We start from the raw sequence: 15,350 nt of genomic DNA, 5'->3' as shown, positions 1-15,350 counted from the left end.
TTCCAAGTTGAATAAGCTATGGTTTCCTATACTCAGTGATATCATACATAATAATCACAAGGTAATAAGTGCCATTATAAAAATAGCTGAACAGGGGTGCCTGGGTGGCTCAGTTGGCTAAGTGTCCAACTTCAGCTCAGGTCATGATCTCACGGTTTGCGGGTTTTAGCCCTGCACTGGGCTCTGTGCTGATGGCTCAGAGCCTGGACCCTGCTTCAGATTCTGTCTCTCCCTCTCTCTCTCTGCCCTTCCCCTGTTTGCTTACACTCTCTCTCAATCTCTCTCTCTCTCTCTCTCTCTCTCTCTCTCTCTCTCCCTCTCAAAAATAAACATACATTAAAAAATTAAAGAAATAAAAATAAAAATGGCTGCACAATGGGAAGATCCTGGAGTAAAAATTTATCAACCAAACAGGAATCATAGAAGGCTTCCCAGAGGAAGCAATACTTTAGCTGAGTTTTAAAGGAAAAGTGGGAGAACAACAAAAACAAGCCAAGGGAATTTCATGAAAAGGCACATAGTTTATAAAGTCCCAAAAGTGAAATACTTGAGACCCATTTAAGGTAACTGACATATTCAAAATGAGTAGTTCAAATTAGGAATGGAAGGTCACTGCCCTGGGTTGTTTCTTCCTTCACTGAGACCTCTTTCTTAGCATTTTTGCTTGGATATGCCTCCTTCTCCTGACCAATAAATGAGGAAACACTTCAGTGTTGTGTCTCTCCCTTAATTTTTAAACTTTATATATGTAACATCTGCAAATTTGGACAGCTCCAAGTTAATATCAGTTCAGTGCTTATGAAACTAAATTTTTAATTTTCAGCAATAAATATAGGCGTACCCCACCTCATTAAATAGTACCACCTTCCGTGTCATTGCTCAGACAAGAAATATCACAATTCTTTTTCTTGCTCTCGTATCACATACTGATACCTTTAACAAGTCTTATGAAGCCCTTTAAAACATATCACATTATGGGCACCTGAGAGGCTCAGTCAGTTGATCCTCTTGATTTTGGCTCAGGTCATGATCCCAGGATCACGATATCAAGCCACAAGTTGGGCTCAGCACTGAGCATGGGGTCTGATAGAGATTCCCTCTCTCTCCCTCTGCCCCTCTCCTCCACTTATGCTCTCTCGCTAAAACCAAAACACAAAATGTGTGTGTACACACACACACACACACACACACACACACACACACACATACACACACATATCACAAATAAGATCATTTCCCTCCCCCCACCCCCACTCCCCACAACTTCTACCCTACTACATTAACCTCCTGCCAGGTCCTTCCCCTTTCATTCTGGCCTCCATCAATTTATTCTCCTCACTCAGACCAAATGATCCTTTCTAAATCTGAATCTGATCTATCACTCCACCGCTCACAACACCTACAGTGGATTCTAATCACACAGTCACAACTTAATGAATCACAGTTCATTTTACAGTAACAGGAACTATAATCTCCATTTCATAGGTGAAAAGACTAAGGCTCAGGTCATCTAATCATTTTCCCAGGGTCACCCATTTTTAAGTGATAAAACTAGAATTAGAATCAAAGTTTGCTTGCACTCAAAGTGTTCTCACTTTTTCTTATTAAAGATAGTCACACAATCGCAAGGCTGGTTTCCACTATTTACTATTAGTCTTACCTTGGGAAGGCAAGTCTGCAATCTGAAGGAACACCTTTTACTCATTCACAGCAACCTGGATTTCATCTGTCATCCAATCTGACAAGAGAAAGCAAAAAAGCTGCATTATTACTTGAGGACATACTTTATTTCATTTGACTGTCTATCCATTTTCTCCATGGGGTCTCCTGAATATTCAGAAGGTTGATTTTATTTGCACTGCAGATCGTTTCCTTGGAATTCCCAGGGCCATATAGAAAAGCAAAAATTTATCACATTAGGATAATTTATTAAAAAGACAAGAAATTCCTATCCTTACATAAGAAAAATAGCTACCAGTCATTTCCCAGGCAGATTTTTCTCAAGTAACTTCTTTCCCTCTGATTTCTAAACAGAAAAATACCATTCAAAGGCTTAGGTATCCTCATTTTATACTGTTGCTTTGGTCACATTAGCTGACTTGATATTTTAAGAAGCATTCTTGTACTTCTCTGTAGGCAATTCTTTAATCCTAATGGAAACCTTCTTTAAAAATGTGTATCAATTTAAGAGTATAGTATCTTCTTCCCAGTAGGGCAAAGATCATTGGACATTTTATCCTTTCTAACCACATTCTTCATTAAGTCCTAGAGTTGGGAAGTGTCCAAGACTGATTCTTGCTTAATTAAATTCACTGGGAATTTTTGCAAAAACTTTCAAAAATATCTATATAAAGATCCTATTTTGCGAAATTAGATAATTAGGAAGATGTAATAATAACAAAAAAAATAGCTTTAGAACCATTGTAAAACTACTGCCAGTCAAAAATAAAATTTCAGCCCATTTTGTTTTAGGGAAGATTAATTTATCATGTATTTCCCCACTTGCCATAGCAAGTTTTTCTTTCCTTGTATTTAATATTCAATTTATTCTACCTTGAACTGTGGTAGATATTGTAGATATTTATTCACAGATTTAGACAGAAAAACTATTTATCCAATTATTATTTTCCTTAATTTGGGGCTCCTGGTTACTTCCAGAAACCATGCTATGAGAGTGGACACAGCAATTAATGAAATAGGGGGGCAAATTATGCAACAGGTCCTTCCTGCATGGACCTTCTATTCTCATAACAGAATCAGGCAGTACGTAATAGGACAATTTAGGAAACTAATTACAGTCTTCATCAGTGCTAATAAGACAGCAAACAGGGTACTCAGGGAGAATTCTACTATGGAGAAGGTGACCAGGGAAGGTCTTTCTTCAAAGATGATGCTTAAGCTGAGATCCACAGGACAGAAGGGAGCTACCATTGGAAACACCTACAGGTAGTAAAATTAAGTAAACATTAATTATAAGCAATTTGTTCTCACTTCATTGATGGCATGACCTATGTATAGAAAATGGTAAAAACTTCACACAGATTTTTATTCCAGGGCCTTTTGAAAAGGAATGGTAAGTGTGGGCACTCTCATCAACTTTCTGATTGTAGTGGGAAAGCTTTCAAACTTCACTGTTGAGTGTCCTGTTAGCTATGGATCTGTCACATATGGCCTTTATTATGTTGATGTACATGCCTTCTATACCCAATTTGTTGCAAAGTTACTTGTATCATGAAAAAACATTGAAATTCTATCCTACCAAAGAACAACTCAGAGAGGAAATACAATTCCTTTTACAACAGCATCAAAAAGAATATTTAAGAATAAACTTATATAAGGAGGCAAAAACTTTTGTACACTTAAAAACTATAAAATGCTGAAGAGAGAGAAAGATGGAGGCATAGGAGGATGCTGGGCTCACCTCGTCCTGCTGATCGCTTAGCTTCCACCCACATCAGCCTAAATAATCCAGAAAATGGCCAGAAGACTACCAGAATGGACTCTCCAGAGCCAAGCGTAGACAAGAGGGCCATGGAAGAGGGTAGGAAGGGTGGAGAGCGGTGTGTCCTTCATGGACTGGCAGAGGGGAGCCAGGGCGGTGGAGGGGCAGCCCACTGGGCAAGGCAGAGCCCCCAAGTCTGGCTTGCAAAAGCATTGGGGCCAGACTGCGTGAGTTCTGACAGCCAGTGGGACTTAACATCTGGAATGTTAAAAGTCAACAGCTCTGCTCAGAGAGTGGGAGGGCAAGAGGACACCAGGAGGGAGAGTTGTTGAGCCCCAGAAGACAGAGCTCAGCTCGGTGGGGAACAAAGGCAGTGGCCAGCACCAGCTCCCTCTCCCATCCCCCAGTCAAAATCCCAAAGGGAACCAGTTCCATCATGGAACTTACTTGCACCGTGCAAATAGCCAATGCTGTGCTTCTGTGGATCCATCCCTCCGATGGGTCTGCCTCCCTCCCAGTGCTGTAGGGCCCTTCCCACAGGGAACTACCAATCACAAAGCGAGCTGAGCCTACCCCTCCCACCCCTTTGCACCTTGCGGATCCACCCCAGCTAATATGCCCTTAGCCAGATCACATCACAGCAGCACCACAAGCCTGGCAGTGTGCAAGTAACCCAGACAGGGGCCACACCACTCCACAGTGAGTCCTGCCCCTGGGAGAGGGGAAGATAAGGTACCCACCAGTCTGACTGTGGCCCCAGCGGTGGGCTGGGGGCAGATATCAGTCTGACTGCAGCCCCGCCCACCAACGCAACTTACTCCAGACAGCACAGGAAAAGAGCCCTGCAGTTCCCTGCCACTCCAGGGACTATCCAAAATGACAAAATGGAGGAATTCTCCTCAAAAGAAACTCCAGGAAGTAACGATAGCTAATGATTTGATCAAAAATGATTTAAGCAATATAGCAGAAAATGAATATAAAATAATAGTCATAAAATTAATCGCTGGACTTGAAAAAAGTATAGAGGACAGCAGAGAATCTATTGCTACAGAGATCAAGTGACTAAGAAATAGTCATGAGGAGCTAAAAAATGTTGTAAATGAGGTGCAAAATAAAATGGAGGCGACCACAGCTCAGAGTGAAGAGGCAGAGGAGAGAATAGGTGAATTAAAAGATAAAATTATGGAAAAAGAGGAAGCTGAGAAAAACAGAGATAATAAAGTCCAGGAGTATGAGGGGAGAATTAGAGAACTAAGTGATGCAATCAATGGAAAAATATCCATATAATAGGAATTCCAGAAGAGGAAAAGAGAGAGAAAGGGGCTGAAGGTGTACTTGAACAAATCAGAGCTGAGATCTTCCCTGATCTGGGGAAGGAAAAGGCATTGAAATCCAAGAGGCACAGAGAACTCCCTTCAAACATAACTTGAATCAATCTTCTGCATGACATATCATAGTGAAACTGGCAAAATACAAGGATAAAGAGAAAACTCTGAAGATAAACAGGCTCTAACTTATAAAGGGAGACCCATAAGACCAGTGGCAGACCTATCTACTGAAACTTGGCAGGCCAGAAAAGAATGGCAGGAAATCTTCAATGTGATCAACAGAAAAAATATGCAGCCGAGAATCCTTTATCCAGCAAGTCTGTCATTCAGAATAGAAGGAGAGATAAAGGTTTTCCCAAACAGACAAAAACTGAAGGAATTCCTCACCACTAAACCAGCCCTACAGAGATCCTAAGGGGGACTCTGTGAGTGAAATGTTGCAAGGACTACAAAGTACCAGAGACATCACTACAAGCATGAAACCTACAGACATCACAATGACTCTAAACCCGTATCTTTCTATAATAACACTGAATGTAAATGGACTAAATGCTCCAACCAAAAGACATAAGGTATCAGAATGGATAAAAAAAATAAGACCCATCTATTTGCTGTCTACAAGAGACTCATTTTAGACCTGAGGACACCTTCAGATGGAAAGTGAGGGGATGGAGAACTATCTATCATACTACTGGAAGTCAAAAGAAAGCTGGAGTAGCCATACTTACATCAGGCAAAGTAGACATTAAATTAAAGGCTGTAACAAGAGATGAAGAAGGGCATTATATAATAATTACAGGGTCTATCCATCAGGAAGAGCTAACAATTATAAATGTCTATGCGCCGAATACAGGAGCCCCCAAATATATAAAACAATTACTCATAAACATAAGCAACCTTATTGATGAGAATGTGGTAGTTGCAGGGGACTTTAATACTCCACTTACAACAATGGATAGATCATCTAGACACAGGATCAGTAAAGAAACCAGGGTCCTGAATGATACATTGGATCAGATGGACTTGACAGATATATTTAGAACTCTGCATCCCAAAGCAACAGAATATACTTTCTTCTCGAGTGCACATGGAACATTCTCCAAATAGATCACATACTGGGTCACAAAGCAGCCCTTCATAAGTATAAAAGAACTGAGATCATACCATGCACACTTTCAGACTACAATGCTATGAAACTTGAAATCAACCACAGAAAAAAGTCTGGAAAACCTCCAAAACCATGGAGGTTAAAGAACACCCTACTAAAGAATGAGTGGGTTGGGGCGCCTGGGTGGCGCAGTCGGTTGAGCGTCCGACTTCAGCCAGGTCACGATCTCGCGGTCCGTGAGTTCGAGCCCCGCGTCGGGCTCTGGGCTGACAGCTCAGAGCCTGGAGCCTGTTTCCAATTCTGTGTCTCCCTCTCTCTCTGCCCCTCCTCTGTTCATGCTCTGTCTCTCTCTGTCTCAAAAATAAATAAACGTTGAAAAAAAAAAAAAAAAAAAAGAATGAGTGGGTCAACCAGGCAATTAGAGAAGAAATTTAAAAATATACAGAAACAAATGAAAATGAAAATACAACAATCCAAATTCTTTGGGATGCAGCGAAGGCAGTCCTGAGAGGAAAATACATTGCAATCCAGGCCTATCTCAAGAAACAAGAAAAATCCCAAATACAAAATCTAACAGGACACCTAAAGGAAATAGAAGCAGAACATCAAAGACACCCCAAACCCAGCAGAAGAAGAGAAATAATAAAGATCAGAGCAGAAATAAACAATATAGAATCTAAAAAAAAAAAACTGTAGAGCAGATCAGTGAAACCAAGAGTTGTTTTTTTGAAAAAATAAACAAAATTGACAAACCTCTAGCCAGGCTTCTCAAAAAGAAAAAGGAGATGACCCAAATAGATAAAATCATGAATGAAAATGGAATTATTACCACCAATCCCTCAGAAATACAAGCAATTATCAGGGAATATTATGAAAAATTATATGCCAACAAACTGGACAACCTGGAAGAAATGGACAAAGTCCCAAGCACCCACACAAAACAGGAAGAAATAGCAAACGTGAACAGACCCATAACCAGTGAAGAAATTGAATCAGTTATCAAAAATCTCCCAACAAATAAGAGTCCAGGACCAGATGGCTTCCCTGGGGAATTCTACCAGACATTTAAAGCAGAGATAATAACGATCCTTCTCAAGCTGTTCAAAAAACAGGGAAGGAAAACTTCCAGACTCATTCTATGAAACCAGCATTACTTTGATTCCTAAACCAGACAGAGACCCAGCAAAAAAAGAGAACTACAGGCCAATATCGAGTTATATCCTCTCTCCCCCTGCAAAAGTGGCTCCCTGCCCGCCGCAGGCTTTTCTCTCCCCAAGTTCACTTCTCCGCACCAGGTGCCTGCTGAATTCTGTGGTTCAGGTTGTGCATATTGTTGTGTTAATCCTCCAATCAGTTTTCTAGGTGTGTAGGATGGTTTAGTGTTGGTCTGGCTGTATTTCATGGACGCGAGACACAAAAAAAACTTCCATGCTGTTCCGCCATCTTGGATCCTCCGATCTTGATTGCTGTTTCCACATGTCTGCCCCAAGTTGTTTGCTATTTTCCCTCCAGGAGTTGGGCCTTTATGCCAGCCAAGTCTGTCAACGTTTAAAACTCCAAACTATAATTCCAGCTGATTGGAAGGACTCAGCATTTTGAATATGTCATACCATGACTTCTGGCCTGCAAAGGTTCTGCTAAAAAAAAGCATAGCGCTTGTTGGAGGAGGTCATTAAGAGGACAGGACTATTGGTTGACCTGTGAGCTACAATTGGACATTTAGAGACTCCTCACCCTTTTTGTCTTTGGAAAGTACATTCTACACCAATCCTATGGTGGGAGCTAGTTCAAGGGCCATAGCCTTGGAGAATAAAGTGTATTTGAGGTCATCTGGATGGTGTGCATGACTGAGCCCAGTCATGTGCTATGTAAACTTTAAGATTTTGGTGAGAGGATCCAAAGATCTACTCATCTACTCCTCTTGCAGCCAATCTAACTAAACTTTGCATGTGCTACTGCTTATTAAAACTTCCACCTACCAAAAAATCAAAAAACAAAAACAAAACAAACAAACAAAAAAAAACCACCAAGTGTCTTCTATTACTGATACTCTTGAATAGCTTTTAATTTTCTAAAAATAGTCATTTTATGAGTCAAAGAATATCAAATCAGTGTTGGCTGGGCCACCCAAGGATGAAAAGATGGGTTGGAAGCCCTGGGCATTAGGAGAGGGATATGGGTGCTGGCATACAGATGACCATATAGAATGTGTTTCTCAGGAGGCAGCGTGGTGGATTTTGAAGGTAAAACTCTGAGTTTATCATGTTGGAATTTGAGGGACAGGGAGTGATGGCTCATCACTAGTTGCCCCCTCATCTAACCCCATGGAAATGGGGGTCTCAAAGGAACACCTCCTATCCAAGGAGCTGGGGCTGAGTTGGTGGATGCTGGACAGGCCTATTTGGTTCCTGCTTATGCCCACCCACAGGCACCAGCCTCCTCACCATCTCTGCTCTGTTGGGCATAGCCAGGTTTTTCTTACACACAAGTGCCAGTCTCCTCTCCTCGCTTCCTGCTCTGGAAGTGGGGAGGGAAGCAGTTGTAATGGAGATGGCTGGTTGCTGTTCTGGGTTTGAGTTGCATTTGGCCAAAAAACAATCTTGTTAGAAAAGTAAGTGGGGAGGAGGGGAACGAGAGGAGAGAGGAAGGCCTCTTCCCTCTCTCACCACACATTGAGACACATCTCAGTTGGTCTCTAATCTTGTTTATAGGGATTATGTTGGTTGAATGCCTGGAAAGGGAGGTGGGATGGTCTTCAGATTGTACCAGCTTAGCTAGCATTGCTGACCAACTGTTGCAGGCTCTGAAAATAAAAACAATCCTGAATCCCACCCCCCACCCCCCGCCAAAATATGATGCATGCAAAAAAAGATGAATATGGATGCAAAAGTTCTCAACAAGATACTAGCAAATCGAATTCAACAGCATACAAAAAGAATTATTCACCGTGATCAAGTGGGATTCATTCCTGGGCTGCAGGGCTGGTTCAATATTCGCAAATCAATCAATGTGATACATCACATTAATAAAAGAATAGAGCCCTATGATCCTGTCAATCGATGCAGAAAAAGCATTTGACAAAATTCAGCATCCTTTCTTAATAAAAACCCTCAAGAAAGTCAGGATAGAAGGAATATACTTAAACATCATAAAAGCCATTTAAGAAGAGCCCACAGCTCATATCATCCTCAATGGGGAAAAACTGAGAGCTTTCCCCCTGAGAACAGGAACACAAGAGGGATGTCCACTCTCACCGCTGTTGTTTAACATAATGTTGGAAGTTCTAGCATCAGCAATCAGACAACAAAAGGAAATCAAAGGCATCAAAATTGGCAAAGATGAAGTCAAGCTTTCACTTTTTGCAGATGACATGATATTATACATGGAAAATCCGATAGACTCCACCAAAAGTCTGCTAGAATTGATACATGAATTCGGCAAAGTCGCAGGATACAAAATCAATGTACAGAAATCAGTTGCATTCTTATACACTAATAATGAAGCAACAGAAAGACAAATAAAGAAACTGATCCTATTCACAATTGCACCAAGAATCATAAAGTACCTAGGAATAAACCTAACCAAGGATGTAAAAGATCTGTATACTGGAAACTATAGAAAGCTTATGAAAGAAATTGAAGAAGATACAAAGAAATGGAAAAACATTCTGTGCTCATGGATTAGAAGAATAAATATTGTTAAAATGTCAATACTACCCAAAGTTATCTACACATTCAATGCAATCCCAATCAAAATTGCACCAGCATTCTTCTCAAAGCTAGAACAAGCAATCCTAAAATTCATATGGAACCACAAAAGACCCAAAATAGCCAAGTAATATTAAAGAGGAAGACCAAAGTGGGAGGCATCACAATCCCAGACTTTAGCCTCTACTACGAAGCTGTCATCATCAAGACAGCATGGTATTGGCACAAAAACAGACACACACAGACTAGTGGAATAGAATAGAGACTCCAGAATTGGACCCACACAAGTATGGCCAACTAATCTTTGACAAAGCAGGAAAGAATGTCCAATGGAAAAAAGACAGTCTCTTTAACAAATGGTGCTGGGAGAACTGGACAGCAACATGCAGAAGGATGAAACTAGACCACTTTCTTACACCATTCACAAAAATAAACTCAAAATTGCTGAAGGACCTGAATGTGAGACAGGAAACCATCAAAACCCTAGAGGAGAAATCAGGAAAAAACCTCTTTGACCGCAGCTGCAGCAATTTCTTACTTGACACATCTCCAAAGGCAAGGGAATTAAAAGCAAAAATGAACTATTGGGACCTCATGAAGATAAAAAGCTTCTGCACTGCAAAGGAAACAATCAACAAAACTAAAAGCCAACCAATGGAATGGGAAAAGATATTTGCAAATGACATATCGGATAAAGGGCTAGTATCCAAAATCTATAAAAAACTCACCAAACCCCACACCCGAAAAACAACTAATCCAGTGAAGAAATAGGCAGAAGACATGAATGGACACTTTTCTAAAGAAAACATCCAGATGGCCAACAGGCACATGAAAAGATACTTGACATCGCTCCTCATCATGGAAATACAAATCAAAACCACACTGAGATATCACCTCATGCCAGTCAGAGTGGCTAAAATGAACAAATCAGGAGACTACAGATGCTGGAGAGGATGTGGAGAAACGGGAACCCTCTTGCACTCTTGGTGGGAATGCAAACTGGTGCAGCCACTCTGGAAAACAGCGTGGAGGTTCCTCAAAAAATTAAAAATAGACCTACCCTATGACCCAGCAATAGCACTGCTAGGAATTTACCCAAGGATACAGGAGTGCTGATGCATAGGGGCACTTGTACCCCAATGTTTATAGCAGCACTTTCAACAATAGCCAATTTATGGAAAGAGCCTAAATGTCCATCAACTGACAAATGGATAAAGAAGATGTGGTTTATATATACAATGGAATACTACTTGGTATTGAGAAAGAATAAAATATGGCCTTTTGTAGCAACGTGGATAGAACTGGAGAGTGTTATGCTAAGCGAAATAAGTCATACTGAGAGAGACAGATACCATATGTTTTCACTCTTATGTGGATCCTGAGAAACTTACCAGAAGACCATGGGGGAGAGGAAGGGGGTAAAAAAAGTTACAGAGGGGGAAGGAGGCAAACCATGAGAGACTCTTAAGAACCAAGAATAAACTGAGAATAAAACAGCCAAGCTAATATTTAAAACAAAGCAAAATGAAACAAAAAGAACAAAGTCAGAAAATTCTCCTGTCTCTAAACTTAATACAATGTTATCATAATCAAAACAATATGGTGTTCACATAAAAACAGATAAACTAATGAATAAAACACAGAGCCTAGAAATAAAGCTTTGCATACATATTCAAATGATTTTCAACAAGGGGGTCAAGAGTATTCATGGGTTAAAGACAGTTCAAAAAATGGTGCTGTGACACTTCATATCCACATAGTCATGAATTTGAATCCTAATATATACCATATATAAAATTTAACTCAAAATGGACCAAAGACTTAAGACCTAGCTAAGACTATACCACTGTTCTTAAAAAACATAGAATAATAACCATGGCATTGGATTTGACAGTAATTTCTTGAGTATGATACCAAAAGCACAGGCCAAAAAGGAATAGATAAATTGTACTTTATCCATATTATGCACTTTTGTGCATCAAGCAACACCAACAGAGAAAAAAGGTAATTGACAGAATTGGAGAAAATATTTGCAAATAATATATTTGATTAGATACTAATATCCAGAGTACATAAAGAACTTCTACATCTAAAAACACAATGAAAGAAACAACTTGATTAAAAATGAAGGACTTGAATAGACATTTCTCATAAAAAGATATATAAAGATATACCTGTAAGCACATGAAAAGATCTCAGCGTCACTAATCATTAGGAAATGCATTTCAAAGTCATAATGAAATACCACTTCAGACCCATTAAGGTAACTATTAAGAGATACAGACACACACACACACACAAACACACACCACACAAATGTAAGAGAGACTATGGAGAACATGGCATAATTGTGCATTACTGGTGAGAATGTCAAATGATGTGGCTCCTATGGAAAATGTTATTGTAGTTACTCAAAAACTTAAAGATTAATTTTATGATCTAGCAATTTTACTTTTAGGTATATATCCAAAATAATGGAAATCAGGAATTCAAACAAATATTTCTACTCATCTCCATGGTGGTATTCACAACAATCAGTAAGGAGAAGCAACCAAAGAATCCACAGATAGATAACACGTATCAAAAAAATGAGACATATGGACACAGTGAAATATTATTCAGCCTTAAGTATGAGGGAAATTCTGACACATGCCAAAACATTCGTTAACCTACAATACATTATTCTAAGTGAAATAAGGCAGTCACAAAAGGACAAATATTGTATGCTTCCACTTACATGTGTTACTTACGGCATCAAATTAACAGAATGTAGAATGGCGGATGCCTAGGACTCAGGGAAGGGTAATGGCAAATTAATATTTAACAGGTGTCCAGTTTCCGTTTGGGAAGATGAAGAGTACTGGAGTCGAATGGTGTTGATGTTGTTATAACATCATTCATCAAAGTGAATTAACTTAATGCCACCAAACTGTGAACTTAAAAATGGTTAAATCGTAAATCTGTTAGGTATACATGCCACAGTTTTAAAGCTAAATTTATAAACTAAGGTAACTTCCATAAGCAGTAAATTAAGTATACCTGTAAAAATCAGTGAATGGATTCACACACAAAAAAAAAGGATTAAAGCATGACAGCATATACCTAAAACATGGCTGGGAGGGGAATAAAAATTTAGTTTTCTACAAAGGGTTAAAACTTAAGTGACCATTAACTTAATATAGACAGCTAGAAGCCTAAATGTTATATATAAACCTAATGATAAACACACATCTAAAACTGGTAATAAAGATGGAAAAAATAAAGAGAGGGAAATCCAAGTACATCACTAAAGAAAGCCAACAAACCATGACAGAAGAGAGCAGAAGAAAGGAACAGAGAAGAATTACAAAAACAATCACAAAACAAGTGACAAAATGGCAATAAGTACCTACTGTCAGAAATGAAAGCAGACAAATGATAACCAACAGCACAGAAATACAAAGGATTATAAGAGAATATTATGAAAAATTATATGCCAACAAATTGGACAACCTAGAAAAAGTGGATAAATCCCTAGACACATATAACCTCCCACAACCAAATCAGGAGGAAATAGAAAATTTGAACAGACTAATTACAAGCAGTGAAGTTGAATCAGTAATCAAAACACTCCCAACAAACAAAAGTCCAGGACCAGGTGACTTCACAGGTGAATTCTATCAAACCTTTAAAGAAGAGTTAATACAGGGGCTCCTGGATGGCTCAGTCCATTAGGCATCTGATTCGGCCCAGGTCAGGGTTTCGCACTTCCTAAGTTTGAACGCTGGGTCAGGCTCTGTGCTGACAGTTCTCAGCCTGGAGCCTGTTTCAGATTCTGTTTCTCCCGATCTCTCTCTGCCCCTCACCCATTCGCCTTCTGTCTTTCTCTCAAAAATGAATAAACATTAAAAAAAATTTTTTAAAGAAAAGTTAATACTTATTTTTCTCAAACGACTCCAAAAAACAGAAAAAGAACGACAGCTTTCAAATTCATTCTATGAGGCCAGCATTACCCTCATACCACAACCAGATAAAGACACTATAAAAAACATATCTGCAGTTCAATATCCCTGATAACCATAGATGCAAAAATCTTCAACAAAATATTAGCAATCCTGATCTAACAATAATTAAATAAATAAATAAATCACTTAGAAAATCATTCTGTATGATCAAGTGGTTCAACATTCATAAATCAATCCACAACACATCACAACAGGAGAAAGGATAAAAACCATGTGATCATTTAAATAGATGCAGAAAAAGCATTTGACAAAGTGCCACATTCATTCATGATAAAAACCCTCAACAAAGTATATTTAAAGGGAGCATACCTTAACATAATAAAGGCCTTACATGAAAAATCCACAGCTAACATCATACCCTATGGTGAAAAATGGAGAGCTTATCCCCTAAGATCATGAACAAGACAAGGATGTCCACTCTCACCACTTGTATTCAATATAGCACTGAAAGTCACAGGCACAGAAGTCAAAAACAAAAAGAAAAAAAAAGGATCCAAATTGGTAAGGAAGAAGTAAAACTTTCGCTATTTGCAGATGATATGTCATCATACATATGAAAACCCTTAAGACTCCACTAAAAAAACTACTAGAACTAATAAACTAATTCACTAAAGTTGCAGGATACAAAATCAATGTACAGGAACTGGTTGCATTTCTATACACTAATAATGAAGTAGCAGAAATAGAAATTAAGGAAACGGCCCCATTTACAACTGCATCAAAAATAATAAAATACCTAGGGATAAACTCAACCAGGGAGGTAAAAGACCTGTACTCTTAAAACTACATAATACTGATGAAAAAAATTGAAGAAATGTTAAGATATTTCATGCTCATGGATGGGGAGAAGAAATATTGTTTAAATGTCCATACTACCCAAAGCAACCTACACATTTAATACAATCGGTATCAAAATACCAACAGCACTTTTCATAGAACTAGAACAAGTCTTGTACAGAACCACAAGAGACCCACATTAGCAAAAGCAATCTTGAAAAAAAAGGGACAAACCCGGATGTATCACAAGCCCAGATATGAAGATACACTACAAAGCTGTAGCAATGAAAACAGTTTAATACTGGCACACACACACACACACACACACACACACACACACACACACACAACCAACCATACATCAATAGAACATAATAAAGAGCCCAGAAATAAACCCATGATTATTTGGGCAATTAATCTACAAGAAAGGAGGCAAGAATATGCAATGGAAAAAAGAGAGTCTCTTCAACAATGGTGCTAGAAACTCAGCAGAAACTACATGCAAAAGAATGAAACCAGACCACTTTCTTACACCATACACAAAAATAAACTCAAAATGGGTTAAAGATATAAATGTGAGGCCTGAAACCAAAAAACACCCTAGAAGAGAGCAATGGCAGTAATTTTTCTGGCATTGACTGTAGCAACATTTTCTACATATGTCTCCTGAGGCAAGGGAAACAAGCAAAAATCAACTAGTGGGACAATATCAAAATAAAACTCTTGTGCACAGAGAAATAAATGATCAACAAAACTAAAAGACAACCTCCGAATGAGAAAAGATACTTGCAAATGACATATCCAATAACAGGTTAGTATCCAAAATATATAAAGCGCTTACACAACCCAACACCCAAAAAACAAATAATCCAAATAAAAATAGGCAGAAGACATGAACAGACATTTGTCCAAAGAAGACATCCAGATGGCCAATAGACACATGACAAGATGCTAAACATCACTTATCATCAGGCCAATGCAAAT

Source organism: Leopardus geoffroyi, chromosome D1 (genome assembly GCF_018350155.1).
Source record: "Leopardus geoffroyi isolate Oge1 chromosome D1, O.geoffroyi_Oge1_pat1.0, whole genome shotgun sequence".
Classification (NCBI taxonomy): domain Eukaryota; kingdom Metazoa; phylum Chordata; class Mammalia; order Carnivora; family Felidae; genus Leopardus; species Leopardus geoffroyi.
The sequence above is the reverse complement of the archived record's forward strand: the minus strand, read 5'-3'. Positions refer to the sequence as shown.